This window comes from Oncorhynchus clarkii, chromosome 26 (assembly GCF_045791955.1).
Source record: "Oncorhynchus clarkii lewisi isolate Uvic-CL-2024 chromosome 26, UVic_Ocla_1.0, whole genome shotgun sequence".
Classification (NCBI taxonomy): domain Eukaryota; kingdom Metazoa; phylum Chordata; class Actinopteri; order Salmoniformes; family Salmonidae; genus Oncorhynchus; species Oncorhynchus clarkii.
This window is the reverse complement of record NC_092172.1, coordinates 1,404,221-1,422,201: the sequence shown is the minus strand read 5'-3', so window position 1 is coordinate 1,422,201 and position 17,981 is coordinate 1,404,221. Positions and strand designations below refer to the sequence as shown.

Here is a 17,981-nt window from a genome sequence, read left to right as displayed (position 1 = left end):
AGACAAGTTAACCATTATTACAGTGACTATTCATTGAAAAAATTGTTAGCAGCTATTGCTGGATTGCTTCCAGACTTTCCCAAAAGAAAACGCAATAACATTTGGGTCGAGACATTTTTCATTTGCATTGCAGTTTATAAAACAGATCCAGCTTTTGGTAGATCTAGGCTTGCCAGAAAGAGACTATGGATAGAGACACATTTCTATAAATGCACTCAAAAGATTACACTATTGCTATTGTATCCACTGATATTTCATAATGGGCTTCCTCTGAGAGTTCGCTTGCGTCCAAATTGTCACCCTATTCCCTGTATAGTGTACCACTAGGTTTCAGTCCAAAATTAATATGGAACAACAGCCTGATAATACTCTTAAGATAATTTGTTAAGACTCTCCTTCCGGTGGTTGGTTTAATCTATTGGAGAGGTTGATGGTGGCACGAGACAATGTCAAGGGGTCAAAGTCCGAGTTCTGATGGCCATACAGTTGACCCACTTTGCATTGGCACAGTCGTTTCCCCCAAATAGACTGAATCACTGGGATATCTCTGCTATTAATACTGGAGCTATAGTTGAAAGGCAGGCACGCCGGCATCCCATGGACCCTTACATTCCCACGTATTAACAGGGCTCCGACTGAAACACAATTCCTGTCATCCCTTTCCCTCAAATCCCAGAGTTCTCCCCTGCAGTGTGAAATCTATTTTTTATTTTGATTCTTGTTTTGTCAGAGAGGGCATTAGTGGCAGTCACCAGCCCTAGCTGGACCAGAACCTAAAACATGGCACATGGCACATGTAGTAACCAAAAAAAACTGTTCAAAATATAAATCAAATATTTTATATTTGAGATTCTTTAAATAGCCATCCTTTGCCTTTATGACAGCTTTGCACACTCTTGGCATTCTCTCAACCAGCTTCATGAGGTAGACAACTGGAATGCATTTCAATTAACAGGTGTGCATTGTTAAAAGTTCATTTGTGGAATTTCTTTCCTTCTTAATGTGTTTGAGCCAATCAGTTGTGTTGTGACAAGGTAGGGGTGGTATACAGAAGACAGCCCTATTTGTTAAAACACCAAGTCCATATTATGGCAAGAACAGCTCAAATAAGCAAAGAGAAATGACAGTCCATCATTATTTTAAGACATGAAGGTCAATCAATCGGGAAAATGTCAAGAACTTTGAAGGTTTCTTCAAGTGCAGTCGGAAAAACCATCAAGCGCTATGATGAATCTGGCTCTCATGGGGACCGCCACAGGACCAGGAAGACCCAGAGTTACCTCTGCTGCAGAGGACAGAGTTACCAGCCTCAGACACATCTCAACATCAACTGCTCAGAAGAGACCGTGAATCAGGCCTTCATGGTTGATTTGCTGCAAAGAAATCACTACTTAAGGACGCAAATAAGAAGAAGAGACTTGCTTGGGCAAAGAAACATGAGCAATGGACATTAGACTGATGGAAATCTGTCCTTTGGTCTGATGAGCCCAAATTTTAACCGCTGTGTCTTTGTGAGATGCAGAGTAGGTGAACGTAAGATCTCCACATGTGTAGTTACCACTGTGAAGCATGGAGGAGGAGGTGTGATGGTGTGGGTTTGCTTCGCTGGTGACACTGTCAGTGATTTATTTAGAATTCAAGGCACAATTAACCTCTCTGATCTACCCATCCCGGATCCGGGAGCGTAATCATAGCCCCAAACGAATTAGCATTACGCAGCGGACATAAATCTTCCTACAAAATCTTCCTATCCATGAAATTCGCAAATGAAATATATTGAAACACAAGCTTACCCGTTTGTTAATCACACTGTCATCTCAGATTTTCAAAATATGCTTTACAGCCAACGCTAGACGAGCATTTGTGTAAGTTTATCATGCCATAATGCTATGCTAGGCTCTGCTGGCAGCAGGCAACATTTTCACGAAAATAAGAAAAGCAATCGTATTAAATAATTTACCTTTGAAGAACTTCAGATGTTTTCACTCAGGAGACTCCAAGTTAGATAGCAAATGTTCCTTTTTTCCAAAAAGATTATTTTTGTAGGCGAAATAGCTCCAGTTTGTTCATCATGCTTGGCTGAGAAATCGACCGGAAAATGCTATCACTACAACGCCAAACTTTTTCACAAATTAGCTCCATAATATCGACAGAAACACGGCAAACGTTGTTTAGGATCAATCCTCAAGGTGTTTTTAACATTATTATTCTATAATATATCCATCGAGGCAATTGGTTTCTCATAAGAACCGATTGGAAAAATGGCTACCTCAGTATTATACGCAAGATTTTCTGCGGGAGACACCATGTGACCACTTGCTAAATATGGTCCCTTAAAAAGACGTCACAATGCTGTAGACACCTTGGGGAATACGTAGGAAACGTAAGCTCATTCGTAGCTCATTCACAGCCATATAAGGAGTCATTGGCATGAGGCGGTTTAAAAAAATATGAGGCACATCCTGATTGGATGTTTATCTGGGTTTCGCCTGTAACATCAGTTCTGTTGCACTCACAGACAATATCTTTGCAGTTTTGGAAATGTCAGAATGTTTTCTATCCAAAGCTGTCAATTATATGCATAGTCGAGCATCTTTTCGTGACAAAATATATCTTGTTTAAAACGGGAACGTTTTTCATCCCAAAATTAAAATAGCGCCCCCTAGTCGCAAGAAGTTTTTAACCAGCATGGCTACCACAGCATTCTGCAGCGATACGCCATCCCATCTGGTTTGCTCTTAGAGGGACTATCATTTGAAATTACTTTAGGGCTCACAAGTGGCACAGCGGTCTAAGGTACTGCATCTGAGTGCTAGAGGTGTCACAACAGACCTTGGGTCGATCCTGACCTGTCGTGATCGGGTGTCCTATAGGGTGGCGCACAATAGGCCCAGCGTTGTCCAGGTTAGGGGAGGGTAGGCCGTCATTGTAAAATAATATATTTGTCTTAAATGACTTGCCTTATTAAATAAAAGGTTATAGAAAATACAAAATAACCCAACACAACTCCAGGCTGTGTAAGGGCTATTTCACCAAGAAGGAGAGTGATGGAGTGCTGCATAAGAACTTGGCCTCCACAATCACCCGACCAATCAAGATGGTTCGGGATGAGTTGGAACGCAGAGTGAAGGAAAAGCAGCCATTAAGTGCTCAGCATATGAGGGAACTCCTTCAAGACTGTTGGAAAAGCATTCCAGGTGAAGCTGATTTAGAGAATGCCAAGAGTATGCAAAGTTGTCATGAAGGCAAAGGGTGGCTACTTTGAAGAATCTTAAATAAAACATTTGTTGAACACTTTGTTGGTTATTACATGATTCCATTTGTTATTTCATAGTTTATGTCTTCACTATAATTCTACTAATGTAGAAAATAGTAAGAAATTAAGAAAAACCCTTGAATAAGTAGGTGTCCGAACTTTTGTCTGGTATATATATATATATATACACATACATACACTGCTCAAAAAAGAAAGGGAACACTTAAACAACACAATGTAACTCCAAGTCAATCACACTTCTCTGAAATCAAACTGTCCACTTAGGAAGCAACACTGATGGACAATACATTTCACATGCTGTTGTGCAAATGGAATAGACAACGGGTGGAAATTATAGGCAATTAGCAAGACACCCCCAATAAAGGAGTGGTTCTGCGGGTGGTGACCACAGACCACTTCTCAGTTCCTATGCTTCCAGGCTGATGTGTTGGTCACTTTTGAATGCTGGCGGTGCTTTCACTCTAGTGGTAGCATGAGACGGAGTCTACAACCCACACAAGTGGCTCAGGTAGTGCAGCTCATCCAGGATGGCACATCAATGCGAGCTGTGGCAAGAAGGTTTGCTGTGTCTGTCAGCGTAGTGTCCAGAGCATGGAGGCGCTACCAGGAGACAGGCCAGTACATCAGGAGACGTGGAGGAGGCCGTAGGAGGGCAACAACCCAGCAGCAGGACCGCTACCTCCGCCTTTGTGCAAGGGGGAGCAGGAGGAGCACTGCCAGAGCAAAATGACCTCCAGCAGGCCACAAATGTGCATGTGTCTGCTCAAACGGTCAGAAACAGACTCCATGAGGGTGGTATGAGGGCCCGACGTCCACAGGTGGGGGTTGTGCTTACAGCCCAACACCGTGCAAGACGTTTGGCATTTGCCAGAGAACACCAAGATTGGCAAATTTGCCACTGGCGCCCTGTGCTCTTCACAGATGAAAGCAGGTTCACACTGAGCACGTGACAGACGTGACAGAGTCTGGAGACGCCGTGGAGACCGTTCTGCTGCCTGCAACATCCACCAGCATGACCGGTTTGGCAGTGGGTCAGTCATGGTGTGGGGTGGCATTTCTTTGGGGGGCCGCACAGCCCTCCATGTGCTCGCCAGAGGTAGCCTACTGAGATGAGATCCTCAGACCCCTTGTGAGACCATATGCTGGTGCGGTTGGCCCTGGGTTCCTCCTAATGCAAGACAATGCTAGACCTCATGTGGCTGGAGTGTGTCAGCAGTTCCTGCAAGAGGAAGGCATTGATGCTATGGACTGGCCCGCCCGTTCCCCAGACCTGAATCCAATTGAGCACATCTGGGACATCATGTCTCGCTCCATCCACCAACGCCACGTTGCACCACAGACTGTCCAGGAGTTGGCGGATGCTTTAGTCCAGGTCTGGGAGGAGATCCCTCAGGAGACCATCCGCCACCTCATCAGGAGCATGCCCAGGCATTGTAGGGAGGTCATACAGGCACGTGGAGGCCACACACACTACTGAGCCTCATTTTGACTTGTTTTAAGGACATTACATCAAAGTTGGATCAGCCTGTAGTGTGGTTTTCCACTTTAATTTTGAGTGTGACTCCAAATCCAGACCTCCATGGGTTGATACATTTGATTTCCATTGATAATTTGTGTGATTTTGTTGTCAGCACATTCAACTATGTAAAGAAAAAGTATTTAATAAGAATATTTCATTCATTCATTTTTTGAGCAGTGTATACACACATACATATATATATACACACATATATATATATATATACATATATATACACACATATTTATATATATACATATATATACACACATATATATATATATATATATATGTGTGTATATACATATATATATATGTGTGTATATACATATACATATATATATATATACACATATATATATATGTGTGTATATACATATACATATATATATATACATATATATATATATATGTGTGTATATACATATATATATACACACACACACACACACACACACACACACACAGACATACATACATACATACATACATACATACATACATACATACATACACACATACACACATACACACATACACACATACACACATACACACATACACACATACACACATACACACACACACACACACACACACACACACACACACACGTACTTTCAGCACTATTTCTCCCCAATTTCATGTTATCCAATTGGTAGTTACATCACTGCAACTCCCCTACGGACTCGGGAGAGGCAAAGGTCGAGAGCCATTTGTCCTTCGAAACACGACCCTGCCAAGCCCCGCTGCTTCTTGACACACTGCTCGCTTAACCCGGAAGCCAGCCGCACCAATTTGTGGGAGGAAACACCGTCCAACCGGCGACCGAAGTCAGATTGCAGGCACCCGGCCCGCCAGAAGGAGCCGCTAGAGCACGATGGGACAAGGAAATCCCGGCCGGTCAAACCCTTCCCTAATCCAGACGACGCTGGGCCAATTATGAGCCTCCTCATGGGTCTCCCGGTCACGGCCGGTTGTGACACAGCCTGGGATCGAACCCGGGACTGTAGTGAAGCCTCACGCTCTGCGATGCAGTGGCATAGACGGCTGCACCACTCGGGAGGCTGGGGAAAAAAATACACAGTACACCTTTTTTGGCAGTGATACAACTAAAGAGGGTGAAACCGAGAATCTCCAGTAGAGGGGAAAGACTGAGCATCATACTGAAATGTTCCTCAAACATCAATTCCCTCAAATGTTATGTAGTCTAGTCTCGATCCTGTTTGGAGGGAAGCAGACATTTTCATGGGCTCTGTCACCTAAACAACACAAGGTCTGGGAACTGCTGGACAGTCTTGGGTGGTAAAAGGCTTACCCTTGGACTCCAAATGAAACAAAAACATTGACTTAACAGCTAATAACCAATGACTTACATTTTTATAAATGCCAAATAAACTATCTGTTCCCGCTCTGCTATTTTCAGTGGATATGTTTTGTCAGTTTGCTGTAGCAATGGCAGGTCTAAGGACTGTGTAGCCCCGGCTAGAAATTCTGGTTTTGAGGGGTTCCCATGGAACAAAGTGCCATAGACATGAGTGCAGTCTTGTCTGTGGACGTGAATGGTCTACGGCTCTGCGCACTCCATATTGCACATTGTTTATAGCTTTGCCACATCTTCGCAGGGGTCAAAGGTTAACAGCTGCAGAGCTTGTGGGTAATGTCTGGAATGTTCATCTTGGACCATTATAGCAACATGCATGGTAATGGCTTCTGAAGGGGCTGGCTCTAAAATAGCCTCCAGTGAAGTTCTTCTCTGAATTGACGCACTGTACAGTAGAGATATGCTTATACATCATAAGCCCCAAAAGTGTGTCACTGGCACAAATACAATGGCCGCCTTTTCACACACACGATTAGGGAACTTCCAGTTAGCGGGCATTTCTACTGTGCTCCCCCTGCAGACAATCTAACTGTGAACACCCTAAAATACTGATACTGTAGCAACAGTACCAAATACATATACACAGTAAAATGATAATACTATTATTTCAAGAGATGTACACATATTTAACAACTATATTGAAGATGACTGTCTTAGAAGTCTCTCCCTCGCTCTGCAAATGAGGACGTAGTTTAAACCTCAACTGAGCAGCAGGGTTGAGATGATTGAAAGCTGTTAGTCGCCCATTCTCCCTCCCACTCCTCTAATCCTGGGAGAGTAGTTCATGCATCCGTAATGGATGACAAAAAATGAAAACCTATGAGAGCCGACTGCAGGGGCCTGGCTGTAGCTCCTCATCTTTCACTAATGCCGTCAAACACTCAATCTTTTAGACATGTCACTCTGCTTACGTGTGATTCTTTAGCTCATACAGAAAAATGCAAAGTAATTTGTCTCTTTGCCTGTATGAATAGCTTCAATCAAAACAGAGATATAGCCTAGCAATATATTACCAAAGCCACGTTGCAAAAAAAATAACATTGCTCCAGCAGGGTGAAAATACACACTGTCATTGGTCTCAAAATTGTTCAGCAAACAGACATTGTCTAAATTAGAAAATTAATTAGAATGAGCGTTCTTACGAGGCAAAAAACAGTTATTCTTCTGCAACTGAATCTCCATTAACATCTGAAATAGGATGGCCCATCTTTTCAAGCAAAAGAGGTTGTGGGATCCATTTGGAATTTTCCCCCCTACAAACTATTGGGCCCAGGCAGAGCCACAACAGGTATCCCTAACTGATTCCACAGGTGGAAATGTGCAGGGCTGATGCATGAACAGATGCATGAACTTTAATCACAGTGCTTTTGACGCTTGGGGGATTTATGAGCGAGGTGAAGTCCTCTCACCGGGATAGCTGCAGCTGCAGCTGGGGAAAGGGGAAAGATGCAAGGCAGAGCCTCCCTAATTCTCTAAATGAGAAACTCCGGGGGGAAAGGAGAAAGAGTGTTTATGTTGGGGAGAGCTGCCATAAAGTATTGGTTTCCCAAGAGGGAAAATGTGGCACTGACAGTGCTCAGTATTCTTAAAGCCTTCCCAAACAGCATTAGCATTCCTGGGAGACCTTGCCACTGTTGTGGCGTTACACCCTGCAATCAAGCCTCAAGAAGCAAAGCTACACAGTAAATGGGAGTTCCAAAGTGGGACTTCACCAAGTTAGCAATAGGATAATGGGCCATAACATAGGTCAAAAGGCTGACTTGATGATTAATAAAGATCAGCCCAGGTATTGGACAAAAATAGTGACATCCTCCCTCAATAAAGAGAAACACTAATGGCGTCTTTTTGTAGGCACTAAATACACCATGGTTCATTGGACAAATTAGATCATCTTCATCAGCTAAAGTCACCTTTTGTGAATTTTGAAGAATTTACGTACTTAAAAACACAAAGCACCTAAAGGCTTCATAATTCATAAAAGTTGACTGCCATTATCTCACAATCAAATCAAATTTGAGGTAACTCATATCCGGGTTTTAGGACTACAAGCTGGCAAGCTCTATTCCTGAAATTCCAAATGTACCAGGAACCCTGGTTCCCAGAATGGGATGGATCCCAGAATTCCCATACAGGAAATATGGAATGTTCCTTTTGCCACCCCAGACGTTCCAAATCAACTGTAATGTCAATACCATTGTAAAGCACAATTTCTCCCCTTTCCAACAGAATCAATTACATGACCCCCACGCTGCCCATTTCTGGCGGGTGGAGAAGCGAAACGAATGCGTGAAAATGGCGGGTGGGGAAGCGAAACTAATGCGTGATAGTGAGAAGGAGAGATGTCGTGGGAAAATAGCGTTTTTTCACTCAATCTGTCCAGCTTATCACCGTATCGCCTCTAAAATGTAAATAAAACACTAAAAAGAGTTTATATAATGTGTCATTACATACCTATTTGAAGGTTTGTGTCGAATTTGAATCCGTTTTTTAGGGCGGTGCTAAAGTGATCTTAAAAGTAAACAGCGGCTTTGAGAATGATGATCGCATGCAATGACGCAACAAATGACTAGGTATCCCCCCTTTCCCAGTCACTGTCCATTTCTTGTTTTTAAAGGATGATAGAAGTGCTACACCTGGTGGAGAGAGATTGTAAGACAGAAATAGTTGCTTTATGCGTTCTGTACGTTAAGACATGACACGTCACGATGTAACGGAGGGTCAGTTTTGAACTTTTCTCCAGTACTATAGAGCCATTACCAGGTCGATCAACGCTTTAATAGAAACCTAGTTCACACCCGCGATTTTGACGTCAACGCAGTCGCTACAGTCCCATTAGTTTTCTTAGTAGCCTCGTTTGAATGTTGCGGTTGCGCACATTTGTACGGAATGGAGTGAGTTTACGTTAGATTCTTTACAACCACTGTTTCACAAGACGACAGCCTGGTTATCTGGTTGTTTCAGGAGGCCCTAAAACATGAAACAACACGATTTACAATTTCATACTCATGTCACAACACCCATAAAGCTAGCCAGCTAGCTGGCTAATGTTAGCTATTTATAATTACTAACATTTGCTTCATTCAGTTGTACAACTGACTAGGTATCCTTCTTTCCATCCTAGTATTTTTGTCAGCCATCTTTGCTGAAGAAAGTCTCCAGCCTTGAGTAGCATAGCGTCAAATTTGTCATGGGAACCACTTGATATTATTGGTCATCGCCTACATCGCTTAGCCGTTTGCACTGGTGATTTCCAGTTGGGAAATGTTGAACTTTTTCTCTGTCTCCCATTCCCCATTTGCGCCGCCCAACAAGTCTCCGCTCTCTCCGCTTCTCACTGCTTTCCGGCCATTGAAAATGAATGGGAAGCGGTGATTCACTGTGCGGCATTGCATGCTAGTGTACACGGGGCATAACACGTACTGTATAACCCACCTCAAAGAGTGCTGTCATCGCCAGTCGATGCGGAGCACTACCTTCAAGACTGCTCCTGTTTCACACACAAGTCCCCGCTACCATTTATGACCTATAAAACCCCCGTAGCAAAAGATTCCGTAAAAACACAATCTTTGTATTCTGTCTCCCATCACAAGACAGCCAACTGAGTCTGTTTGTTACCGTCGGGTCTCTCCTCTCCACTCACTACTCAGCTAGCCACCAACAGCATTCCTGAAAGTGTAATTGATCGGGTGAAGAAGTCTATGGTTCCCTACTAGACCAACCGAGGTTGTGCTGCACTGACAAGCTGTCCTGGCCACACTCAACATGTCATGTAAAACCATTCCACTTGCAACTGCCTCCGATAGCACCGGGGTGCAGCTACATAGACAAGCGAGGAAGAGTTCGGGGAGCAATGAGAAGGTCATGTGTCTCGTTACCTACCTACTTCCGACTGCTGCCTGTGGCTTGTCCTTTTCACGGTCGATCAGCACAACCCAAAAGACACTACAAATTTCCCAGGAAAAGTTTTGTACATCCTATCATTGCATTATATTCTTCTCTTTCTGTAGTAGGTCCTGTCTCTCAGGCGTTGTGAAGTTATACTCTATACCCCGGCTCAGCCTGCATTGCTGCCCCCTCTCCCAGCTACTGCATGGAGGTCTGGATTTCAGCTGACTGCGCTGGGAGTCGAGCTGTTGACATTGCCTGCCCCCCTCCATCTCTCCTCTGCTCCTCACTTATTCCCTCACCCCTCCCCTTCTGGATTCCAAGCCCTGCATATGACAGCAGCCTGGCCTGCCTGGACAGCATGCGTGCGTAAGTCTATAAACCAGTGGGAGAGAGTGTGTGTGTGTGTGTGTGTGTGTGTGTGTGTGTGTGTGTGTGTGTGTAAACCAGTGGGCATATGCAAGTGTGCGTGAGACTGAGTGTGACAGTGTGTGTGTGTGTGTGTGTGTGTGTGAGAGAGCGAGTATGTGTGTGCATCTGTGTATGTGTGTATAAATGTGAGTGTATGTTTGAGTGAGTGAGTGAGTGAGTGAGTGAGTGAGTGAGTGAGTGAGTGAGTGAGTGAGTGTAAACTGTAGGCGTGTGTGCGAGTGAGACAGTGTGACAGTGTGAGTGTGTGTATGTGTACTCAACGTCAACAAAACTAAGGAGATGATTGTGGACTTCAGGAAACAGCAGAGGGAACACCCCCCTATCCACATCGACGGAACAGTAGTGGAGAGGGTAGTAAGTTTTAAGTTCATCGGCGTACACATCACAGACAAACTGAATTGGTCCACCCACACAGACAGCGTCGTGAAGAAGGCGCAGCAGCGCCTCTTCAACCTCAGGAGGCTGAAGAAATTTGGCTTGTCACCAAAAGCACTCACAAACTTCTACAGATGCACAATCGAGAGCATCCTGTCGGATGTATCACCGCCTGGTACGGCAACTGCTCCGCCCACAACCGTAAGGCTCTCCAGAGGGTAGTGAGGTCTGCACAACGCATCACCGGGGGCAAACTACCTGCCCTCCAGGACACCTACACCACCCGATGTCACAGGAAGGCCATAAAGATCATCAAGGAGAACAACCACCCGAGCAACTGCATGTTCACCCTGCTATCATCCAAAAGGCGAGGTCAGTACAGGTGCATCAAAGCTGGGACCGAGAGACTGAAAAACAGCTTCTATCTCAAGGCCATCAGACTGTTAAACAGCCACCACTAACATTGAGTGGCTGCTGCCAACACACTGACTCAACTCCAGCCACTTTAATAATGGGAATTGATGGGAAATTATGTAAAATATATCACTAGCCACTTTAAACAATGCTACCTAATATAATGTTTACATACCCTACATTATTCATCTTATATGTATATGTATATACTGTACTCTATATCATCTACTGCATCTTTATGTAATACATGTCTCACTAGCCACTTTAACTATGCCACTTTGTTTACATACTCATCTCATATGTATATACTGTACTTAATACCATCTACTGTATCTTGCCTATGCCGCTCTGTACCATCACTCATTCATACATCTTTATGTACATATTCTTTATCCCCTTACACTTGTGTCTATAAGGTAGTAGTTTTGGAATTGTTAGCTAGATTACTTGTTGGTTATTACTGCATTGTCGGAACTAGAAGCACAAGCATTTCGCTACACTCGCATTAACATCTGCTAACCATGTGTATGTGACAAATAAAATTTGATTAGATTTTTTGTATGTATGTGTGCGTGGTTGTATGTGTGCGTGGTTGTATGTATGAGTGGTTGTATGTATGAGTGGTTGTATGTATGAGTGGTTGTATGTATGAGTGGTTGTATGTATGAGTGGTTGTATGTATGAGTGGTTGTATGTATGTTTGAGTGTGTGTGTGTGTGTGTAGTTGTATGAGTGAGTGAGTGAGTGAGTGAGTGAGTGAGTGAGTGAGTGAGTGAGTGAGTGAGTAAACCAGTAGGCGTGTGTGCAAGTGAGACAGTGTGACAGTGTGACAGTGTTTGTGAGTGGTTGTATGCATGTACGCATGCGTGGTCGCATGAACGCGTGCGTGGTCGCATGTACGCGTGCGTGGTCGCATGTACGCGTGCGTGGTCGCATGTACGCGTGCGTGGTCGCATGTACGCGTGCGTGGTCGCATGTACGCGTGCGTGGTCGCATGTACGCATGCGGGGTCGCATGTACGCATGTGTGGGCGCATGTATGCATGCGTGGTTGCATGTGTGCATGCGTGGCTGCGTGTATGCATGCGTGGTTGCATGTATGGTTGTCTGCATGTCTGCATGTATGGTTGTCTGCATGTATGTATGTATGTATGGTTGTCTGCATGTATGTATGGTTGTCTGCATGTATGTATGTATGTATGTATGGTTGTCTGCATGTATGTATGTATGTATGTATGTATGGTTGTCTGCATGTATGTATGTATGTATGGTTGTCTGCATGTATGTATGTATGTATGTATGGTTGTCTGCATGTATGCATGTATGTATGGTTGTCTGCATGTATGTATGCATGTATGGTTGTCTGCATGTATGTATGTATGTATGTATGGTTGTCTGCATGTATGTATGTATGTACAGTGCCTTGCGAAAGTATTCGGCCCCCTTGAACTTTGCGACCTTTTGCCACATTTCAGGCTTCAAACAAAGATATAAAACTGTATTTTTTAGTGAAGAATCAACAACAAGTGGGACACAATCATGAAGTGGAACGACATTGATTGGATATTTCAAACATTTTTAACAAATCAAAAACTGAAAAATTGGGCGTGCAAAATTATTCAGCCCCCTTAAGTTAATACTTTGTAGCGCCACCTTTTGCTGCGATTACAGCTGTAAGTCGCTTGGGGTATGTCTCTATCAGTTTTGCACATCGAGAGACTGACATTTTTTCCCATTCCTCCTTGCAAAACAGCTCGAGCTCAGTGAGGTTGGATGGAGAGCATTTGTGAACAGCAGTTTTCAGTTCTTTCCACAGATTCTCGATTGGATTCAGGTCTGGACTTTGACTTGGCCATTCTAACACCTGGATATGTTTATTTTTGAACCATTCCATTGTAGATTTTGCTTTATGTTTTGGATCATTGTCTTGTTGGAAGACAAATCTCCGTCCCAGTCTCAGGTCTTTTGCAGACTCCATCAGGTTTTCTTCCAGAATGGTCCTGTATTTGGCTCCATCCATCTTCCCATCAATTTTAACCATCTCCCCTGTCCCTGCTGAAGAAAAGCAGGCCCAAACCATATTTAACAACTATATTGAAGATGACTGTCTTAGAAGTCTCTCCCTCGCTCTGCAAATGAGGACGTAGTTTAAACCTCAACTGAGCAGCAGGGTTGAGATGATTGAAAGCTGTTAGTCGCCCATTCTCCCTCCCACTCCTCTAATCCTGGGAGAGTAGTTCATGCATCCGTAATGGATGACAAAAAATGAAAACCTATGAGAGCCGACTGCAGGGGCCTGGCTGTAGCTCCTCATCTTTCACTAATGCCGTCAAACACTCAATCTTTTAGACATGTCACTCTGCTTACGTGTGATTCTTTAGCTCATACAGAAAAATGCAAAGTAATTTGTCTCTTTGCCTGTATGAATAGCTTCAATCAAAACAGAGATATAGCCTAGCAATATATTACCAAAGCCACGTTGCAAAAAAAATAACATTGCTCCAGCAGGGTGAAAATACACACTGTCATTGGTCTCAAAATTGTTCAGCAAACAGACATTGTCTAAATTAGAAAATTAATTAGAATGAGCGTTCTTACGAGGCAAAAAACAGTTATTCTTCTGCAACTGAATCTCCATTAACATCTGAAATAGGATGGCCCATCTTTTCAAGCAAAAGAGGTTGTGGGATCCATTTGGAATTTTCCCCCTACAAACTATTGGGCCCAGGCAGAGCCACAACAGGTATCCCTAACTGATTCCACAGGTGGAAATGTGCAGGGCTGATGCATGAACAGATGCATGAACTTTAATCACAGTGCTTTTGACGCTTGGGGGATTTATGAGCGAGGTGAAGTCCTCTCACCGGGATAGCTGCAGCTGCAGCTGGGGAAAGGGGAAAGATGCAAGGCAGAGCCTCCCTAATTCTCTAAATGAGAAACTCCGGGGGGAAAGGAGAAAGAGTGTTTATGTTGGGGAGAGCTGCCATAAAGTATTGGTTTCCCAAGAGGGAAAATGTGGCACTGACAGTGCTCAGTATTCTTAAAGCCTTCCCAAACAGCATTAGCATTCCTGGGAGACCTTGCCACTGTTGTGGCGTTACACCCTGCAATCAAGCCTCAAGAAGCAAAGCTACACAGTAAATGGGAGTTCCAAAGTGGGACTTCACCAAGTTAGCAATAGGATAATGGGCCATAACATAGGTCAAAAGGCTGACTTGATGATTAATAAAGATCAGCCCAGGTATTGGACAAAAATAGTGACATCCTCCCTCAATAAAGAGAAACACTAATGGCGTCTTTTTGTAGGCACTAAATACACCATGGTTCATTGGACAAATTAGATCATCTTCATCAGCTAAAGTCACCTTTTGTGAATTTTGAAGAATTTACGTACTTAAAAACACAAAGCACCTAAAGGCTTCATAATTCATAAAAGTTGACTGCCATTATCTCACAATCAAATCAAATTTGAGGTAACTCATATCCGGGTTTTAGGACTACAAGCTGGCAAGCTCTATTCCTGAAATTCCAAATGTACCAGGAACCCTGGTTCCCAGAATGGGATGGATCCCAGAATTCCCATACAGGAAATATGGAATGTTCCTTTTGCCACCCCAGACGTTCCAAATCAACTGTAATGTCAATACCATTGTAAAGCACAATTTCTCCCCTTTCCAACAGAATCAATTACATGACCCCCACGCTGCCCATTTCTGGCGGGTGGAGAAGCGAAACGAATGCGTGAAAATGGCGGGTGGGGAAGCGAAACTAATGCGTGATAGTGAGAAGGAGAGATGTCGTGGGAAAATAGCGTTTTTTCACTCAATCTGTCCAGCTTATCACCGTATCGCCTCTAAAATGTAAATAAAACACTAAAAAGAGTTTATATAATGTGTCATTACATACCTATTTGAAGGTTTGTGTCGAATTTGAATCCGTTTTTTAGGGCGGTGCTAAAGTGATCTTAAAAGTAAACAGCGGCTTTGAGAATGATGATCGCATGCAATGACGCAACAAATGACTAGGTATCCCCCCTTTCCCAGTCACTGTCCATTTCTTGTTTTTAAAGGATGATAGAAGTGCTACACCTGGTGGAGAGAGATTGTAAGACAGAAATAGTTGCTTTATGCGTTCTGTACGTTAAGACATGACACGTCACGATGTAACGGAGGGTCAGTTTTGAACTTTTCTCCAGTACTATAGAGCCATTACCAGGTCGATCAACGCTTTAATAGAAACCTAGTTCACACCCGCGATTTTGATGAATGGTCCTGTATTTGGCTCCATCCATCTTCCCATCAATTTTAACCATCTCCCCTGTCCCTGCTGAAGAAAAGCAGGCCCAAACCATGATGCTGCCACCACCATGTTTGACAGTGGGGATGGTGTGTTCAGCTGTGTTGCTTTTACGCCAAACATAACGTTTTGCATTGTTGCCAAAAAGTTCAATTTTGGTTTCATCTGACCAGAGCACCTTCTTCCACATGTTTGGTGTGTCTCCCAGGTGGCTTGTGGCAAACTTTAAACAACACTTTTTATGGATATCTTTAAGAAATGGCTTTCTTCTTGCCACTCTTCCATAATGGCCAGATGTGTGCAATATACGACTGATTGTTGTCCTATGGACAGAGTCTCCCACCTCAGCTGTAGATCTCTGCAGTTCATCCAGAGTGATCATGGGCCTCTTGGCTGCATCTCTGATCAGTCTTCTCCTTGTATGAGCTGAAAGTTTAGAGGGACGGCCAGGTCTTGGTAGATTTGCAGTGGTCTGATACTCCTTCCATTTCAATATTATCGCTTGCACAGTGCTCCTTGGGATGTTTAAAGCCTGGGAAATCTTTTTGTATCCAAATCCGGCTTTAAACTTATTCACAACAGTATCTCGGACCTGCCTGGTGTGTTCCTTGTTCTTCGTGATGCTCTCTGCGCTTTTGACGGACCTCTGAGACTATCACAGTGCAGGTGCATTTATACAGAGACTTGATTACACACAGGTGGATTGTGTTTATCATCATTAGTCATTTAGGTCAACATTGGATCATTCAGAGATCCTCACTGAACTTCTGGAGAGAGTTTGCTGCACTGAAAGTAAAGGGGCTGAATAATTTTGCACGCTCAATTTTTCAGTTTTTGATTTGTTAAAAAAGTTTGAAATATCCAATAAATGTCGTTCCACTTCATGATTGTGTCCCACTTGTTGTTGATTCTTCACAAAAAAATACAGTTTTATATCTTTATGTTTGATGCCTGTAATGTGGCAAAAGGTCGCAAAGTTCAAGGGGGCCGAATACTTTCGCAAGGCACTGTATGTATGGTTGTCTGCATGTATGTATGTATGTATGCATGTATGGTTGTCTGCATGTATGTATGCATGTATGGTTGTCTGCATGTATGTATGCATGTATGGTTGTCTGCATGTATGTATGCATGTATGGTTGTCTGCATGTATGTATGTATGGTTGTCTGCATGTATGTATGTATGGTTGTCTGCATGTATGTATGTATGGTTGTCTGCATGTATGTATGTATGTATGTATGGTTGTATGTATGTATGTATGGTTGTCTGCATGTATGTATGTATGTATGTATGTATGGTTGTCTGCATGTATGTATGTATGGTTGTCTGCATGTATGGTTGTCTGCATGTATGTATGCATGTATGGTTGTCTGCATGTATGTATGCATGTATGGTTGTCTGCATGTATGTATGCATGTATGGTTGTCTGCATGTATGTATGCATGTATGGTTGTCTGCATGTATGTATGCATGTATGGTTGTCTGCATGTATGTATGGTTGTCTGCATGTATGTATGGTTGTCTGCATGCATGTATGGTTGTCTGCATGCATGTATGGTTGTCTGCATGTATGTATGGTTGTCTGCATGTATGTATGGTTGTCTGCATGTATGTATGGTTGTCTGCATGTATGTATGGTTGTCTGCATGTATGTATGGTTGTCTGCATGTATGTATGGTTGTCTGCATGCATGTATGGTTGTCTGCATGCATGTATGGTTGTCTGCATGCATGTATGGTTGTCTGCATGCATGTATGGTTGTCTGCATGCATGTATGGTTGTCTGCATGTATGTATGTATGTATGCTTGTCTTCATGTATGTATGTATGGTTGTCTGCATGTATGTCTGCATGTATGCATGTATGGTTGTCTGCATGTATGTATGTATGTATGGTTGTCTGCATGTATGCATGTATGTATGGTTGTCTGCATGTATGCATGTATGTATGGTTGTCTGCATGTATGCATGTATGTATGGTTGTCTGCATGTATGCATGTATGTATGGTTGTCTGCATGTATGCATGTATGTATGGTTGTCTGCATGTATGCATGGTTGTCTGCATGTATGCATGTATGTATGGTTGTCTGCATGTATGCATGTATGTATGGTTGTCTGCATGTATGCATGTATGTATGGTTGTCTGCATGTATGTATGGTTGTCTGCATGTATGTATGGTTGTCTGCATGTATGTATGGTTGTCTGCATGTATGTATGGTTGTCTGCATGCATGTATGGTTGTCTGCATGCATGTATGTATGTATGTATGGTTGTCTGCATGTATGTATGTTTGTATGCTTGTCTGCATGTATGTCTGCATGTATGCATGTATGGTTGTCTGCATGTATGTATGTATGTATGGTTGTCTGCATGTATGCATGTATGTATGGTTGTCTGCA

At 43.2% G+C, this 17,981-nt stretch overlaps 1 protein-coding gene across 6 annotated transcripts in view; it reads right to left on the bottom strand.

Moving 5' to 3' along the window:
* Positions 1 to 17,981, bottom strand: part of LOC139385206 (dishevelled associated activator of morphogenesis 2) — a 228,096-nt gene that overhangs the window by 141,202 nt on the left and 68,913 nt on the right. The window contains exon 1 of one of the 6 annotated variants that reach the window (XM_071130320.1): positions 10,060 to 10,346. The exons of 4 other annotated variants lie outside the window; for them this stretch is intronic. The gene's annotated coding sequence lies outside the window, so the exon portion shown is untranslated. Of the gene's footprint in view, positions 1 to 10,059; positions 10,347 to 17,981 lie in introns of those variants that run through there. One more of the 6 variants, XM_071130318.1, reaches the window with a different exon arrangement.